Source organism: Brachyistius frenatus, unplaced genomic scaffold (assembly GCF_029030835.1).
Source record: "Brachyistius frenatus isolate BFR_SWC_R1_liver_20210118 unplaced genomic scaffold, ASM2903083v1 Contig_73, whole genome shotgun sequence".
Lineage (NCBI taxonomy): Eukaryota > Metazoa > Chordata > Actinopteri > Embiotocidae > Brachyistius > Brachyistius frenatus.
In genome coordinates, this window is record NW_027210672.1 from 1,341,663 (window position 1) to 1,360,113 (window position 18,451).

Genomic DNA, 18,451 nt, shown 5'->3' on the forward strand with positions numbered 1-18,451 from the left:
TGAGAGTTTAAAAAGGCCAAACAGAAACATCCTTGGGTTTCGGCATTACAGGTAATGTAATGTAAAACTGGACGTAGCTTCCGGGTCTGAAAAATGAGGTTAATGCAGAAGTGCCTTAAACTGCAATACCACTGAGTGCCACTAGAGATTGGCTCCAAAAAGCCTCCGGCCCTATAGACTCTCATTCAACTAGTCAATAACATTTCTATACAAGTTATCTCGGTTTTGCTAAAGTTTCTCCTTCTTATTCATTTTCTGGCCGTCCATCTGAAAATAATCCACTCATTAATTGAAAAAATAAGCTTCAAAGCGCCGTGTTTTTGGGGTGTCAGTTTGATTGAAAGGCCTGTGGCCGAGTCAATTTACGGCTATCTGTGGGCGGGATGTAATATCTTGGGGCTTCCGATCAAAGCGAGTCAAAATCTGAACAAGAGGCTTCATAACGGCCACTTGTAATAGTACAGACACATCAAGAGTTTTGTCTTTCCTGTCATTCAGCGTTCCATCAATTTAAGTAAGCCGCGCTAATGTAGTTCAACCAAGAGTCACTTCACAACCTTCAAAGAAACAGAAACTTTTCTGATTTTCTTTTTAACTCCATGTTTTATGAGGATAGTTGGCAGGAGGCAGAGCCCTTTTCTTCCATGGCACCTTATTAGGAGCTCATCCATCGGCAGAGCAGAAGGGCTGAGGGGGGAGAGTACACAGAAAAAAGGCCGGATAAAAAGAGAGGTTGGTAGACAGACACAGAGATGGAGGTTCGTGGGAGCCCGAGGAGTTCCAATACGAAGCCTGCGTTCTCATATATTAGTCCACCTGCTGGGATACCACCACAAGGTCCTCTTCAGAACCTGGTCCGACTGAGGCATTATCACCTCGTCTGCGTTTCATCTTTGCCACATAAAAGTCAGCCAGCCTCCTTGATCAGGATCTCTGATCCTAATCAGTTACATAATCCTTTTAGTCATTTTTCTTTAAATTGTTTGAATTGAATTTTTCAGTATTAATATGCATGTCCTACTTTGACATCTGTAAATCCATAATCATAGAGCATTAACCCTCGTGTTGTCCTTGGATCAAAATGACCCGCAGCTGTGTTCAACCAAGTTCTATTTTATTTTCATATTTTTTGGGATCATTGGTGACAAGGAGGCTGTGAGAGTTTCTTTAAATAATAATGACCAATGATCCCAAAAAATATAGAAATAAAATAGAACTTGGGTGAACACAGCTGCAGGTCATTTTGACCCAAGGACAACACAAGGGTTAAAGCAGCTCTACAAAAAGGTCAAAAGGACCCGTTTTTCAGGCAATGCTTTGTTTTCTCTTTAATCGAGGACCCTGTTTAACTCTTTGACTTTTGTAACATGGGAAAGTAATATTGCAATCCTGATGCCACGCCATACAAATGCCTTAAATAAAGGTTTCATCTGTGAAGGCCGGTGGGTATGTTACCTTGTTTTTTTTATATATATATATACATCCAATTGGTTTTCCTCTCAATATTTCGGGTATTTATTTTGATAAAGCAGTAAGCGCCTTTATTCAGTAGGCGATAGCCTCAAGATCACCAGATTCAATAAAATATATTCTTTTAAGAGGGTCAGGGGATCTTAAAGGTCTGTTATGTTACATTAGTTTTGTCACTATCATCGCAGAGTTGTTTGTCTACAGTTGCAGTTACAGAAAATGTTAATAGAAAAAGAAATGCATCACAATAAACAAGAAAAACAACTGCAAAATAAGATGTTGCACTGCCTTTAGTGAAGCTTTTTTTTATATGCACAGTGGAATAAATGAGGAAATAAAGGCTTATCAAAAAACAGACCACTGAATAAAGTAACCGAGGAACAAAAGCAAGAGCACAGAGCTCAGTCAAAACAAAAGTCAGCACCAAAGGGATCGGGGGAAATATGATAACCAAAAACTCAATAAGAATAAAAGAAGAATAAAGAGTATTGTCCTTAAGTCCACACAAAGGTTACAGTACATGAAAGTAAAGCAAATTAATCTCTGCAACGCTGTAGCGCTCTTCCACTTGCCGACATACACACATACGGACACAGCTACGCACAAGCATAAACCCATCCTGTCTTGTGTTGCATTAAAAGCATTTTAAAGTGGTGGTAAAAGAAGCAGGTTTGACTTACCAAAAGAGATGGCGATTAAAAGCTGCATCGCAGGAGGTCAATGTGTAGTCCATAAGCTGCTGATGTACTGGTGAAGGCTGCCTTTGTATCTGTAAACACATGAAAGTAAGAGAAAAATGGAAAATTAAGTGACAATGTTCCCGTGTCAAGATGATATATCTCAGCTGAGACCCGGTTTTCATACATGTCTGCCTGTTGAAAAATGGCCTATCCCCACAAATGGAGACGCACGTTTTTTCACCTCGTTATCGAAACTTTGAAAGAGATTGTGGAAAACAACTGGATTGCAGAGGATTGCTGCTAGTGAGGCCTGAAAACAGACAGGTTGATAAATTGGTCTGTGGTCTGGAGAAAAGATTCGGACACAATTGTTGTGAAACTTGGTGTAGATATTTATGATCCTCACAGGATGACTCCTAATGATATTGGTAACGTCTGACTTTTCGTCTTGTGCTCAATTGAACTTTTCCACGAAAGAAAAACATTACAACTTTTATTGAAAAGATTGCAGCACAAGAGCACTCATGCCCCACAGAGGATGAACCGTTTTTGTTCATGATATTGCTTCAGTTAAAAATGCCAACATTTTATACGCCAAAAATAAAATGGTGTGCTTCGACCCAATATTAATTTGCACTCCAAAGGGACCATGTTCTTTGGATTTTGAATACGTCATGGCCTATAACGAGGCACTAAAGTCGCAAAAGTATTGGTTTGTTCGGTCAGTTCGACACTCTAATTATGGGGTGTAATAAACGTTATAGCCAGAAAGCTACGAGGAAGACTAACATTTGGTGGGTTTATACTTCCTTTCCGACATGTGACTGTAATCAGTGACTTACAATTGATAGCCAATTGCAGATACCTTATATGTTGCACTCTTCTTTGGGTTGAAACAGTTCCTCCATTGAGCAATCGTATGTCTGCTAGAGGCAGAGTGTTTGAATTTATCCCGCAGAGAACTCATCAACCCCCTTTAACACTTAATTCTCCCATCTTTAATGTTTGAGAAGCACTGGCAGCACGTCAACAGAGGATATCTGATGCAACATCAGACAACAACAAATTCTAATTCACTTCAGGCGAAGGTTGATTTGATGTCTCTTTTAGAGACTGAAAAGGATTTGACAGGCACACAGACAGTGAACAGTAACAACTAAAAGTTTCTTTGAATGTTTCCTAAAGTTTTGGAGCCGCGCGTTAACCGAATTATGGGTTTAACGCGTTCAAATAAATAATTGACTTTTTCGACATGACGCATACACACTCACAAGATGGCAAGCTCTCTCTTGTACCTTTGATGATATCATTTATTACTGAAACCAAGGTCTTCTTCAGGTCAAACCTCCGCCTTGCCATTAAATTACAGCTTCAAGGCTCCGAATGTACGAACGGCTTCTTTTTTTTAATTATATTTCGCACTTGTGTGTCAAGCATCGAAGAATCCTCTTTACATTTCAAGGAGCAGCAAAAGAAGGAAAAATAAGCCACACACGGCAACTCGAAGCGTATCAACTGGGAATCCAGAAGGTCAAAAGAGATCACAAGTTTGCATTCGACGAGAGAAGCAAAATTTGAGAAATGTCCAAAACCTTGAAAGCAACACGTTGAATAAATGTTTTTTTTTATTGCGTTCTATTGTTCATAGATGGCTTTGGTGGTTACAAAGAAGAAGCTGCTGAAAACTGTTCTACACTCTTTAAAGCCCAACATATTTTTCATCTGGAAAAATATTGCACGCTATTGCAAAATTCTGCCATGGTAAACACATCTGAATGAGCTTGTTGCTAGGAGATAATACAAAAAGAAAAAAAAAATCCTGACTTTCTTAAGGCCTTATCCTTTGTACCTAAATAAAGGATGAAGACAGCTCGGGGTCAGCTGGTGAAGTATTTTAAGTGTGCTTCTGAGAAAATGTGTCTTGCGCGAGAACCCGCCGTCGTACGCGGCATCGAAACGCGCCGCGGGTGCACGGGAGACGAGCCGGCGCGGGTCAGAGGAGGCGGGCGGGAGGCTCCGTCATGCATCGCTTACCTAATTGACCAAACAAACCTCCCGACGCGAGCTGTCACCATCGCTCATCACCTGTGTGACCGTGCAGCCGGTTCGCTCCGGCACCGAGTTCAAATAACGCGGCGTGAGCGAAAGAGGGGCAGGTTGAAAAGTGAAAAGGGACTCACAAATGTCACGTGTGGACAATGTTAAAACGTCAGCCTCACCTCACTGACTTGCTCTCTGACTCTCTCTTTTTTTGTATTAATCTTTCCCTCGCTGTATGAGGCAGGGCAGTGTGTAGGCATGTGGCTGCTTCAGGGCATATGAGGCTACTTCCAGTGAGATGTTTCATTTGTTGGATTTAATTTTTTTTTTTTTTTTTAAATCTCTGTATATAGAAATGTCTTTTTAAGCAGAAATTCAGATTGAGTTCATTTTTGTGCTGCAGTTTCTCACGGATTTACAAAGGTTTCAAATCATTTACTGTCAAAATTTGATTGTTTTAATCCCCTTTGGGTCTACTTGATGCTAAAATATTGTAAATAAATAACCCACAAGTGCAAATGAAACTGGCTTTTAAAGGGGTTTTACACTAAAACCAAATATATGATTAAATATGGGACTAAATACAACCCCTTTGAATGCGCCTTGCTCTGCGCATAGATCATTCGCAGTTGAATAAAAAGGTATTTAGACTGTGCCCTTGAATCGTCGAGATAGAGCCGGAGTCTCGTGATTGTTCAAAACATCCCAAGGCTGTAATTGACATTTAACGGTGGGTTTATTTGCACAGAAGGAGTACTTGGCCCTTTGCGAGCCAAAAACAATTTCATGGCTATCTTACTCACATCTCATTAAGAATTTCAAGCCTCATGGTCAATGATTCAAAAACCACCAAGAAATGGAGACTTGCGCGTCCGACCTCAACACTAAACCGACGTCTTCGCCCTGCACAGACACACACACACAGCCTCGTCCTAAGATAGTGCGTCTTGTTTACATTATCCACTTTCCTGTGGAGTGTGGCTGCTATCGACGTCCACCTATATATCTCCTGCCTGCTCACGGCGTCATACTGTTTGGGCACAAGGGAACACGGAGAAGAGACAAGGAGAGGGGGACTTGGAGATGGAATTCTCCACCGGTGTATTCACCCGTGAATTTATCTGTCACTGCATCATCCACTTCTTCAGTTAGTGTGGCGCGAGGGTACGAGTAATTCATATTTATGAGGCAGACAGAGAAACACTGCGGAAGAGAGAAGATAAAGGTTGAGAGTGGTATTGATTCCATTAGAAACCACGTGTTAGTTAAAAAAAAAAGAAAATTCAGAATACTGTTGGTGCCACACTGAATTTACTCATTTCAAATTCGCTTTCCAGTATTCACATGTCCAGATGATTTCTGTGACCTTTTTTTTTTTTTTTTAGTGTCACCTGTGAAGAAGCAGGACACAATAACTTACATTTGGGTGTACAACATGTGGACATAAAATCTAGCCTGGTGTAACCAGAAAAACTCCATTTCGTGAATAGGTTCGGTCTGGCCGCGCTTCGTTTGGGATAGTTCCCGTTTGTTAAATCCTAACTGGCGTACACTTTGAGTTCATTTTGAAACTTGCGGAGCAGCCAATCACAATGGACCACCATATGACATATGTTGTGCACCAAAACTCACCAAAGTATAAACAACGGAGACTCTTCCCCAGTGTAAGCAGAGCACAACACCATGTCGGTAAACAACAATTGCAAACTAAGGCATCAATTCAATATTCAATATTGGCCAAAACAAATTTGATATAAAATGTCAAAATTTCGAAGGTCGTTTCTGTTTCCTGACTAACTAATGAGAAACCGCTACGGGTAAAGAAACAAAGCACATCTTCCTATGTGGTCAAGGGGAACATTTCTGTAAACCTTCTCCAACTTCAACACACACAAATCAAATGACGTGACACTCAGGCACCACAATTATTAACCTTGCAGGTCTGTGGGACTTAAAAATCAAAGGGGGCCGGGAGGGGTAAAAAAAAAAAGAAGAAGCGTGAAATGGTGAACGGCTTGCTTCCTGGACGAGGCTTGCGCCTTGAGTTTCAGGAGACATTTGGGATTCGGGGCTTGCATTCTGACTTGTCATTTCTTGTGGGCGGATAAGATTTATCACTGCCGCCCCTTCCAACACATAACAAACCAGGTCTGAACAGGAAGGGAAGGGAAGGGACGCAGCTCTGTGTACGTGGAGGCCCACCGGCTGAATCACTTTCTGGTGAAACATTTGTATGAGTGGATGAATGTCCTCCACGGTAGCCGTACTGAAAAACAGCAGCGGTATAGGTCATTTACACAGGCGTGTCAGAGAAGGCTGAACGAGAACCTAATGAAGAGCCTGGCCCCTTGGGAGCAAAAGGAAAATGTAGTCCGACAAAGTTATTGTTGATGGTAAAATGAGGAGAGATGGCATTTATAAAGAATAAAGAGGCAACTTAGTTTTTACTTTTGCCCTTCTTATTTGCTTGCCTTATTTTCCGCGCCGCTAGCCTTCCCCGCTGTCACGACGCGGGGCTTTTTAATGAGCGTTCTCGACTGTCTAAAGGCCAAATGCTTCTTGTTGGTGAGCTTTGAAAAGGAAATTGAACTCTCGAAACGCAGTCTCTCATTACCGCCTCGACGGCTGCGTCATCTCAGACGGTTCATAACCCGTCCCACTATCGCCACTTCACATGGAGGAAGCACTCCCTCGGATCTGTCTGCAGGTAACGCAACCTGTAAAGTGAGGAGAGGAAGAGTGTGTGACTCAGCTGTCCATTGAGTCACAGAAAGTAGTAAGGAAAGGGAAAAGAAAAACCCCAGACTTAAATGTGATTGGCCGTCTTCAGAACTACCACGTTTCCACGATCGCAGCCTCTCTAATCCAATTTATAATGGAGAAACAGCTGGTAATCTATTGCAGCAGAAATTAAATACATAGACCCCCCCCCCCCCTCCCAGGGTGGTATCATCCTGTCATCGCAGAGTCAGTAGGTGACATCGGGTTGCTGATATGGGGCTTTAATTAAAAGTCATATTCTGCACCATCAGTGTTTAATCTAACTTTATTCATTTTCGTAGTTGATTAAAGGTTCACTGTATATCGGCCATTACTCCGACTCCGAATATAGTTGAGTTTTAAGGTGCTATCTCGCCTTCAGTGTGGTTGATTTAACCTGTACAAAGGGAAAGATTTGACATTTTTGCCTTTAAGTTTTGGTCTGTTTCCTGTTGAAATGGATTTATTAAAGACAAATTGAGAGTTTTAAGTAATCTGGATTGACCTGTCACTTATTCCTAAGAAATTTTTGGGCATGGTCAGTACTTCATGGACTAAACATCGGGAAAAAGCACTTCACCTTTAAAGGGAAAGAGATGACAACGAAGATACTTCAGACGGTTCATGCACCTCACTTTGCGCTCGTATTATCTGCCGTTAAACTGGCAAAAGGGAATTTGGGACGAAACTAAAATGCACTTTAGACTGTGTGCTTAGCTCATAACAATATAGCCCTAAAAGTCAAGTGATGTTGATTTGTTTTTTTAACACTACAAAACATAAAACATTTAACAAAAATTGTAGAAACGCTCAGAAGTTTAGAATTATTATTATCACTATTTTGAGGTTAGTTTTGTATTGCAGGAATATTCGTAGGCCAAACAGATACTTTGAGTGCGTGTTTTGTTTTTGTTTTTTCCTGTGAGGCAGCTCAAATGCAAAGTTCAGAAATAAAACAATTTAAACATCTTTCTTCTGATCAGTGTCAGGTCACAGATCAGACACTGTATCTAATGACAGACTAATTTGCACCTGGAAAATTAACCACTTTTGGTATATAATTTTTTTTATTTTTTTTTAAAGGGTTCTGCAGACAGTAGACAGCCCTAATTACCCGTGATCTCTGGAAAACAACTTGATTCTAATGGAAGCACACAGGAAAACATCACTGCTGCTACAGCCGATGCCAATCTGGCAAACCTTGCTTAACATGCAACGATATTAAGCAGGATGTCAGCAAAACTATAATCTTAAATCCATGATTAACTGTAATGACAACTTTAAATTGTATCGGTCAGACAGACTAGAGTCCATCAACTAACGACCAAACAATACTGTGATCCACGTCCAGCATGCGTCCGATTTTGTTGAGTTGAAATGCGAATTCTCTCGAAAATTAAGAGTCTCAAGAGAAATCCAGGATAATCTGCCAGTCTAGCATCTGGCAGACACTCTCATACGAAGCACATCACGTACAGTAAGTGAATATTATTTGAACAGAGGAAAGCAAAGCCCGGGACGTGTCTAAAAATTCCCTCCACAACTCCGCTGCTATACAGCCTTTCATGGGTTGAAAGTTTTGCCCTCTTCAATGGCCAACACTCTGGAAAAAGTGAGAGTTGTTTTCACAGGAAATCAATGGCTCGGAGAAATCAGTGAAGCGAGCGCCTGTACACACATTCAAACACACCTACATTATATCCAGTGCTACATAATAAGCAGGATAACGATCATTCCCCCCCCCCCCAAGAAAAAAATCTGCTTTTCAAAGACTGGGTTAAAAACTTCTGTTAAATTATCCCATCATAACTCACTGCTGTTTTATCCTGTTGTCCGCAGTCCAGACACTTTTATCAAATCCAGATTTTTAGACAGAAATGAGGGACAGGGGTGGAATTACCGTCTCAGCTAAATGAAATGTTTGAATTTCCATCGGCCCATCCATCCATCTGCACATCTGAGGTCATGGAGCAGTGAAACGGCCCGGTGGTCCGCCCACGCTTATCGGTCCTTCCATCTGTTGTTTGTACTGGTATAGGTTGAAGGTCACGACCTTCATTCGAAAAGAAGATATGAAAGCTGACTGGCCGCCATGCTGGTTAAATCGCTGTGAGTAGATCTGATCAGGAAGGCTTAGACCTTCTCCGCGTTTGCATTGTAAATTCAAATCACGCTTTATTGTCTAACGGTTTTGCCAGCGGAGACGATAATCACCACAGGCCACAGAGGAAAAAGAAAATTAAATCGGGGTCGCCGTCAACGTAAAAACGTGTGGTTTGCCTGCAAATGTACAGCGCCAGGAGAAGAAACTCGCTCTGTGTTTATCCTCGGAAAAATAACGCACGATTTCCCCAACTGGAAATCAACGGGGTCCAATTCTCCAGAAATTGGATGTTTTAAACTCAGTGGGACGACACGCACGCCGGCACGCACGAGCACAATACAAATGACTTCAAGTACGCGAGTCCAGGCAGACAAAAGAAGACAACGTAGTGGCAGTCCACCTCCCTCAGGTTGTATTTACTCAAACAGTGGCGAGGCAGCGAGGGAGGTTGAGCTGTGACTAGGAAAACGTGATCGTTGTGTCATCTGGCGACATCGACATGAACCGCAGGAAAGAAACAAAATAAAGCTTTCAACTTCCACCGTATCTCACCCAGATTTAAAAAAACAACAACCAAAAAACAAAAACCCACACAAACTAAAAGCAGACACGCACGTCTACTCAGAAAGCAGGCAAAAAAATGTACCGCCTGCTGATCGCGGGCCATCTCAAGACATCCAGCACACTCAGACCCGGGACATAAATGTGTCATACCGGCAGCGGCTCACAGAGAGCGCGACAGTGAAAGCTGTAACACACACGCTTTGAGGAGTGAGTAGGGGCTGATTAATAATGTAATGGGTCTTCTACGCCGGGGGCTGTGAGGAGACGGGTACCAGGTTCGACCGTACGTCGGGGGGGGGGGGATTACGGCGATAACTCGAAGACGCGGCAGGCGACGCCAGACGTACATCTATTTCCCTGAAGTGACGTCAAGAGTCTGCGACGACGAAGGGTCATTAACGAATGACGCGCGCCGGTGCGCTGCCAATTATCCCGACTCGCAGGTGACTTACGGGCTCGGGAATTCCTGACAAGCTTTATTACGGCCGAGAGTAACGGCGGTCTGGTTTATGAGCTGCACCATTGTATACGAGCTGTCTTTGACATCTCGATGTGTGGTTTCAGGCAGAAGCAACAACTCTAGGGAGGATTGAAGGGGAAAAGAAATCCTGGAAAATGGCAACGTGTTTAGCATCGGCTCCTGGAAAGAAGTGACAGTTTCTGGCTGACGAGGGATCGGGCAGCTGCTGTAGAATATAGATCTATTGGGTGTATCACCTCATCAAATGGTCCTTCAACAACGTCGGTCAAGGTTTAACACTCAGTTCCAGACAAACATACGAAGTATTTCCGTCAGGAGTTCAAATTCACTGGAAAACTACCGTTCATTCTACAAACAATTGAGCTTTTTATGAGGGATACTGCGTCACCTCGCGGTCTCAATTAAATCAAGTAGCTGTCTCGAAGATTCCCTCAAGTTCTGAATCTGCAAACCCTTGACGCAGCTCGAAGCAGATTTTTAGGGCGAATTATAAAGTGCCGTATCGCAAAATCTCCTTTGGGCCGAAAGGTTCAGACAGAACGTCAGATGGGGAGCTCTTTATCACAACTCATCATAATTGGACACCTTTTCAAGTCTGAATAATAAGAGAGAGTGTTCTGTGTCATGTCAGTGGTCACATTGTCTCCGAGTCCGTCTCTTCCTGTTTTTCGATTTCATTTCCTTAAAAAACAACAACAACAACAACGTAGGTTTACATTCAATGTTTAAATGCAGTGTGTGTATCCACGAGGGTCTAACAGCTGTTTTCAGTCCAATTTGATTTATTTTCCATTTGAATTGTGCTCGCAGTGTTCTTCGTCTGTGCTTTTCCTGGCAGGTTGTTGTCGATGTTCCTGTAAGCGCACGAGTGTTCCTCGTGTGCACGAACGAGGCCAAACTCTCTCAGAAATATATCGTTCCACGCTGCTATTACCGTTACATTTATTTTATTTTAAAAAAAGAAAAAAAAAGAATGTCTGTTTGTCCTGAATGCAAAACACCGCAAATAAAAGTCTTGTTTAGCTCACATTTGCCAGTGAGCTCTTCTTATAGCTGCAGTTCAAACTACGGGTCTTCTTGGAGATTTTGGAAATAGGCCGCTGTGTCCGGCACACACGTATTCACACGTATAAACAGTTCTGGTCCATTACCTTTTGTATTTATGTACATGGACAGGCTTACTGTATATGTATGTACCCTTTTCCACATGGAGACGGTTTTCCCGGCAGTGGAGGGAAACAGCACGCTGCATGTGAGGAACGCAAAAATGTTCGCAAAAATACATTTTCAAGGAATTGGCCAACACCCAAGTCTGGATTCAGACATTACCAATCTGCAATATCCACTGCCTTTTAAGGGAAACTGTCCCACGAGCTAATGCTTTCCATGAAGAGATAACATAGGAAATCACTAAAGTCATCAGAGGGACTGTATCAACAACCACTGCCACCTGGACATCAATTCAGAAACATATGTCGGCTGCAGAGTGTGTATAAAATATATATAAAAGAAACAAAAAACATTTGAGACAGGCAGAAAGCGGACTGACGGGACAACAAATGAAAAATGGCTGCGCGACAACGGTTGATGATATCGGTGCTCACCTCTAAACCCGAGTGCAAGGATGCAGGTTGAGTTTTTAAATGGAAACATCATAAAAGTCATTATTGGCAAAGCCTCTTTTTTTTTTTTTTTTTTAACTTAGAGAATAATGAATGGAGTCTGGTCAGGATCAGTTTAACCCTGTAGGCTATTTTTAGGGTAATTTCACTACCTTCACTTTTAAGGTCATATCTTGGTCATTTTAGGGGGTAGCCATTCATGACATCTTTTTTTTTTTTTCAGAACACTTGAGGTTATCCAAATCTTTTGTCATTTGATTTCATAATACCTACATTTTGTATGTTACTCTTTCTGGCATGGGAAATAATCATCTTATGAAATTGTTATGTTTTCACATGAGAGATATCTTGTTATAATTGGGTAGAAGAGGCTATATTTGAACCATGCTTGTGTCAGTGTATGACTAAATATGTGCTTAGGGCCTGACGGAAATAAATGTCACAGCACTGGTTATCAATGAGAATCGATTTAATATAAAATAAAAAAAAAATCCTAAAGGTCAGACATCCGAGTCATTTGCACACAGTAATTTCAGACTATCCGTGTTTAATACAAACCAAAGAATAATACTCGACTTGAATGCATAGCACAGACACAGAACCATTCGTTAAAGGGGATATCGCTCCTTAAAAGGTTGAGAAAAACCGTCCTAATGGATCTACGGGAATTAATCTTTGTAATCTTTGGAGCCAAAAGACGGCTGGCAGTTGACGGCATTCCATCCGTTTATAGCTCACATCTGGCGAACCTCAGAAATATTGTTCTTCATGTGCAGACATCTGGAAAATTTCATAAACCCCAAGAGAAAAGAACAGTCGAATGTCGACAGACGTGTCCGGGACTAAAACAACACATCAAGGAGTGATGGGAAATCTGGTGATTGAAGTTTTAGCTGACTTCATTGAAAAGATGCATTTCTTTAGACACTCTAACACCTACGCGCACCCGATACTCAACCACAGACTGTCCATCTGAAAACATTCCCGTCATTGATTAAAAAGTAAGCTTCAAAACGCTGTGTTTTTGGGGGCGTGTCTTTTTGATTGACAGGCCTGCGGTGCAGTCAGGTTTCCGCCCAACGGGTGACGTTGGTTTGTGGCTGGTTGCCGCTTGTGCTAATTTTACAGATTAGTGTCCTCGATCTTTGTATAATTCATCATCACATTGTTGTTTTTTTCCCCAACCAACTCCTCTGACCACTAATTTCCTGTTCTGTCAGCACCATCAACACAGCCCCGGCTCCATTTCCATTAGACACATCACTTCATTGCATTTGCACCTGTCTGGTAATTTCACAGCTCCGGAGGAGGTCGTGTTGAAACAGTGAAATTGTAATATTCTGGTTTTTTTACAGAAAAAAATTGCACCGAGCACGGCTGATGGAGCTACAGAGGAGGAATGAGACGATCCAAGGGACAGGATTCATGGGAAGTTTTTCATATTAGAGGGGTTGCTAACTAGTGGCTATCAGCTTAAAGGCTTAAAGATAAAGATCAGGGCCAGAGTGACCCGTCAGAGGGCTTATAGGGTTTATAACAGCACAGCCCGATGCCCGAAACAGGGCCGAAACGATGAGTCCAAATATCATTAAACATGAACACTGGGCTTGAAGAGGAACGCTCGCCCAACATTTGGCTCAGTTTAATTTCTACTGACTGCCATTTGGTATCGTTCGTAATACCACAGATGCACCAAGAAAATTGTGTTCATTTGTTCAAAATGCAGCCAGCTGTAACACACACACACACACACACACACACACACACGTACATTACATTTACTTACATTAATTTCCCCTAACCACAGCCATGTGTTTAACCAAAATTGTATTAATTTGTGTTTGCTGTGCCCACAATATGACTGTGAACAGATTTATGTACCCACAACGTGAGTCATACCAGTAAACACATACACAATGCAAACACGCATGCTGTGAAGCCAATGATATTTTGAGAATATTTTGTTTTGTCTTGTTAGAAACAAATACACAACAGAAAACTGATTCATGTGATGAGCAGCAGGACAAACAGCAAACGGAGGGAGAGAATTGAGAGAAAGAATTGAGCAAGACAACCTGCTGAGTCACCACTTGCACTTGCATTACTGCACAAACCAAACTCCATCATTCATGGGCTCGCAAATGTTCCACATTCCTGTCACTGTACAATTTGAACAATAAAATGTGACCCGAGAGTTTACGTAACTCATTTATATATAGTGCATTTCAGAATCTAATCCTTTGACCATTGGAAAATAGTCTCAACATCACACAAGACTGCCATCTGATCTTTGAGTGTGAATTTAGAATCCCTGAAAGGGATTTATACTCCCCAAAGCACAAAATAATTCAAATCCACCTCAGGGAGTGATAGAGTTATTGATCAATACCAAATGACTCAACAATTACTTTACTTTGCCATGTGCCAAGACTTCTGGCTTTCCAAAAATTCACTGGCACTGTTCCCAACACATTCGCACGTAGTGACAAACCCCACTGATGTCATTGGACTTCCTACAGTTTGCCAAAAAGGTTGATCAAGTTGTTGTTAGTGTATGACCTTCACTCTAAAATGGCAGCGGTGCAGTTTGGAGGTTTTACTTTCTGAACTTATCACAAATTGTAAAAGGAGAAAACAGAATTAAGGAAAAAAAGCTGTTTACAGGTGTTTTTGGTTCTTAAAGGGGAATAATTCCTTTTCAAATGGAGCCCTCTGTGTTATCTTTTTCAGCATCGGGCGTGCCGACGTGTCCTCGACACACAAGGCGAATGGCTCCGTCATTAAAAGTGACACTGAATTGCGATTGAGCACTGTGCGCACAGTCCTGCTGCTAATAATAGCCCCTGTCCTGTTGGATGACATTGACAAATTACTCTTTTCGGCCAACAGAGATTATCAATATAACCGGCCTTCATTCTGTTTTTTAAGGATTTCCTCTTATGAATCATGAACACTTGGTCAGATCTATGACTGACATAATTCACTTCATTCGGTACTGTCCCTTTCTAGCCGATCAATGTCCCGAGAAACTGGATTTAGGAGTGATTGGCTCAAACTTAAAGCCTTCAGTAGCAGTTAGTGCGAAGCAGACTTGTGGGCAACTATAGTAAAGAATACCGGAAATATGATGTGATTTGTTATCTACAAAATCTCATTATGAAAAGGAACATGCAGAATCTTTGGATTTTGTTATTTTGTTTTCGTTACAAATTTAAACTTGCTTTTGTCTCAGTTGTGGTTCCAGTGTAGTTTGCATAACTGATATCAGACTGTTTTGGGGATATCTGTCTTAAACGAATCGCAAAACTTTTGACAGAATAAAGTAAAAAACCTTGAAAACCTCCTCATTGAAAATGTGCTAGTCGATTTAGGTTGTACTTATTTTATGTTTTTATCAATATGAACCATCGTGAGGTTTACATACGTCAAAAACAGAATAGAGCGCGTGCAATAAAGTGGCATTCATGATTTCTGCTCCCAGTTCTGTCTGGGGAAAAATGGGCCAGTTTGACTGAATCCGGTGGCCCCTGAGGGACCTTCTCAGATTGGAACTTCAGTTAATCAAGTGACAAGACATATTGTAGTGTGGGATCTGTTAAGGAACCTCCTGAGTAACCTACACTGGGGAAAAGAAATCCCATTTCCGTACATATATAGTACATTCCTCTCAAGGACGTAGTTTAGGAAACACTGACTAAATGTAATTGGTATTTGCCGTGCATTGAACTGGATCAAATTTTAAAAAAAATTATATATATATATATATATATATATATATATATATATCATTATACGTGTGTAGAACTATCTAATCCAACGCTGAGGCCAAGAGAAACAGTGATTTCCAGGAATATGCTGTTTCATTTCATTTTATGCTCCCTAGGACTGAATGTGTGTGTTTCCTACCTTATCTTCACATTGAGTGGATTAAACAATAACCTGGTTTGACACTGAGGAAAAAAAAAACCTAGCCGTGTTTCCCTCAGTCGCTGTTAATCTGTGCTCCTCCCTGTCTCTTTCTTGTCTACGCAACGTTCTAATCCATATGCGGAGCAAGTGGGCGGGAAACAGTGGAGTGCAGTGGATGCCAGGGAAACGCTGTGTATGTTTTGCAGCGCGTCACACAAGAAGCTGCGGAATGAAACCTCCGCCCGGGTCGGCCTGCCAGACGCAATCCTCGACCGGGAGCAACTGCCCTAGTTTCCTTGCAAGTAATCTCTCCCGACAGTCTCCATTCAGATAAATACTCTGTTGCTGTTACTGCTACTGCTGCTGTGTGTGTGTGTGTGTGTGTGTGTGTGTGTGTGTGTGTGTGTGTGTGTGTGTGTGTGTGTGTGTGTGTGTGTTTTCCTTGCTTCAGAGGACCGGACATCAGCTCAGCAGCTGCAATAGTTTTGACAAAAATCACACTCCTGGGTGAGGAGTTCCCCTAAAGCACACCGGTAAACAACACCCCAGCAGCGCGGTAGACGGTAAAAAAAAAAAAAAAAAAAAAAAAACAGTCTGTTTGAGATTACGTGCAAAGCAAAAGTACATTAATCAAGAAGTCAATGTTCAACTGTTGTAAACTATTTGTATAAATTGAAGTGACATAACTAGTGCATTCATTTAAAGATGTCCTTACCTCCGGTGCTTTAAAGACCTTTTCAAATAGTTTTGGGGGCGGCACAGTGGCGCAGCGCTGTCGCTGCTTTATAGTGCCGAAGTGGAGACGAACAAAGTTAGCGACTGGCGGGGCAAACATCGTGGCGCATTCAGCAGGTCACGACGCATATTTCTCTCGAGGGTTGGTGGAGAACTAAACGGAGACCCAAAAAAAAGGAGCGCTAATGTTCAGTATTCACTCTCCCGGTCACCTGAAACAAAACTCGAAATTCATGTGAACGTTGCTCCCTGTTGAACACGTCTACTGATCTTTCAGTGGGGAAAATGTTTCCGTCAGTTTGACTGCAACTGCTCTGAAATTGAAAACGCCCAACAGAGGAATAACGTGGCATTTTGGGAAATACACCCATTCGCTCTGTGGCCGAGAATTAGTGGACAGGTGCGAGTAAACAATTACAGCAAGTACCCACTTTACACATCTCAAGATAAAGAGAGGAAACGGGAGAAAACAGCTGGCCTTCGGACGGTGCCAGGCTTGCTAATCGGTTGCCGATATTTTTACCAGACAGGTATAAGGAGGAAATTGAGTTTCTCATCTAACTCGGCGCCAGCAAGTAAAAGTGTTTTTTTCCAAAATGCCGAAGCTTTACTTTTCTAGTATTTATTTTTTTTAGCATCAGAAAAAGCAGTTAAATGATTCACCTACAGGCTGTTATCTAAATTTAATTTGAATTTCAATGTGGGATAACCAATCGAGTATTAAATATATTCTCACCTGGTATCCCTGTCCGATTGATTGCAATGAGGCATTCAGGTGGCACTTTCCATTACGTAAGCGTAGCAGTTAGGGCGAAGAGCAGTTAGTTTTAATGTCACCGTCTGCATAACAAGCAAGCAATCCGACAGCAAAGAGCAAAAAAAAAGCCCCTAGCAAAAAAAAAACAAAGATGGAGTAGAAGGAGGGGAGGCGGGGGGGGGGGATGAAGAGCAGAGGGGAGAGAGGATTTGCTCTGGGAATACTTACTACAAACATGTTTGGGATGGTGTATTTGTTCTGGGGAACTGCACGAGAAGAGGGCTAAGAGTGTCTTATTCAAATTCTGATCCATACGAAGAGCCGGAGCACAAAACAGACAGTAAACTGTCGGGGGGGGGGGGGTTTGAGTATGGGGAGTTCAGACACAAGGGAATTTGAAGTGTTGACAACAAATACCCCAGAAATCCCACAGACAGCATGAGATTTTACTCTAAACCACATATTTGTGCAGAAAGTCAAGTGTCTGGACAAGCGAAGGATCATGTGTCAGTTTTGCGAGGTCCCGTTTTCATATCATTTGGATTTTGCGCATTTCGTCGATAGTTGATATATTTAGCGGGTTTCTCTAAAGTTGGAGGCTGCAGAAGGAAGTGCTTCTTCGTGTAGTATGTTAATGTGCTGGTCCCAGTCTGTGGCCTGTGTTTAAATATTGAACAGTTCACTGTAAAATTTATATGGAGCTTTTCACAAGGCCTTTTGCCTTACCAGGGAAATTATATAATTTGTCTCTGATTTTTGTTTTGTTTCTTAACCTGCAAAAAAACCACCAAAAAAACCATGGAAATCATCAGTGATGTCCACTACTGCTCACTCAAGGTACATTTTAAATGTGGATATATATTGGGTACTCACCATATAGAAATTGGCCAAAGGAAGAGAGGCCCGGGTGGAGTTGAGTCAGTGGACATGCCCCGAAGCCTGCTTTTTAATGACACTGACCTGAAATTGGTCTCTGAATACAAGTTGTGCCTTCGGCTCGTGTTTGCAAAAGACCAAAATCATCCGTGTCAAACCTGAACCACAAGCTATCTGAACGGACCAGCTTATGGGTGCACCGACAAGATAACATTGCTTGATAGCTATCTACCGACCTTAATCCCCTCGGAGATCAGGTCAGCTGGATAAACACCTCTGGGGTCATAAGAAGCAGTGAAATTAGTTTCTCACTACATCTAGTAGTTTCTGAAAGCTCATAATTATCTGTGCCAAACAATATCATTACTTAAATATAAGTTAGCATGAGCAAAGGGGGAAAAAAAAAAAAAAATGTGGTAGCAGCGAAGGCTTTAAATGTTTATTCCAGATATA

The 18,451-nt window shown here is 41.8% G+C and overlaps 1 protein-coding gene and 1 long non-coding RNA gene across 2 annotated transcripts in view; one reads left to right on the forward strand and one right to left on the reverse strand.

The window, feature by feature from the left end:
- The window catches only part of LOC138626427 (uncharacterized), a 246,553-nt gene that overhangs the window by 173,583 nt on the left and 54,519 nt on the right, over positions 1 to 18,451 (forward strand). The window lies entirely within an intron of this gene.
- The window catches only part of htr2cl1 (5-hydroxytryptamine (serotonin) receptor 2C, G protein-coupled-like 1), a 164,424-nt gene that overhangs the window by 125,075 nt on the left and 20,898 nt on the right, over positions 1 to 18,451 (reverse strand). Inside the window, exon 2 of the mRNA XM_069708053.1 lies at positions 2,151 to 2,239. The gene's annotated coding sequence lies outside the window, so the exon portion shown is untranslated. The remainder of the gene's footprint in view (positions 1 to 2,150; positions 2,240 to 18,451) is intronic.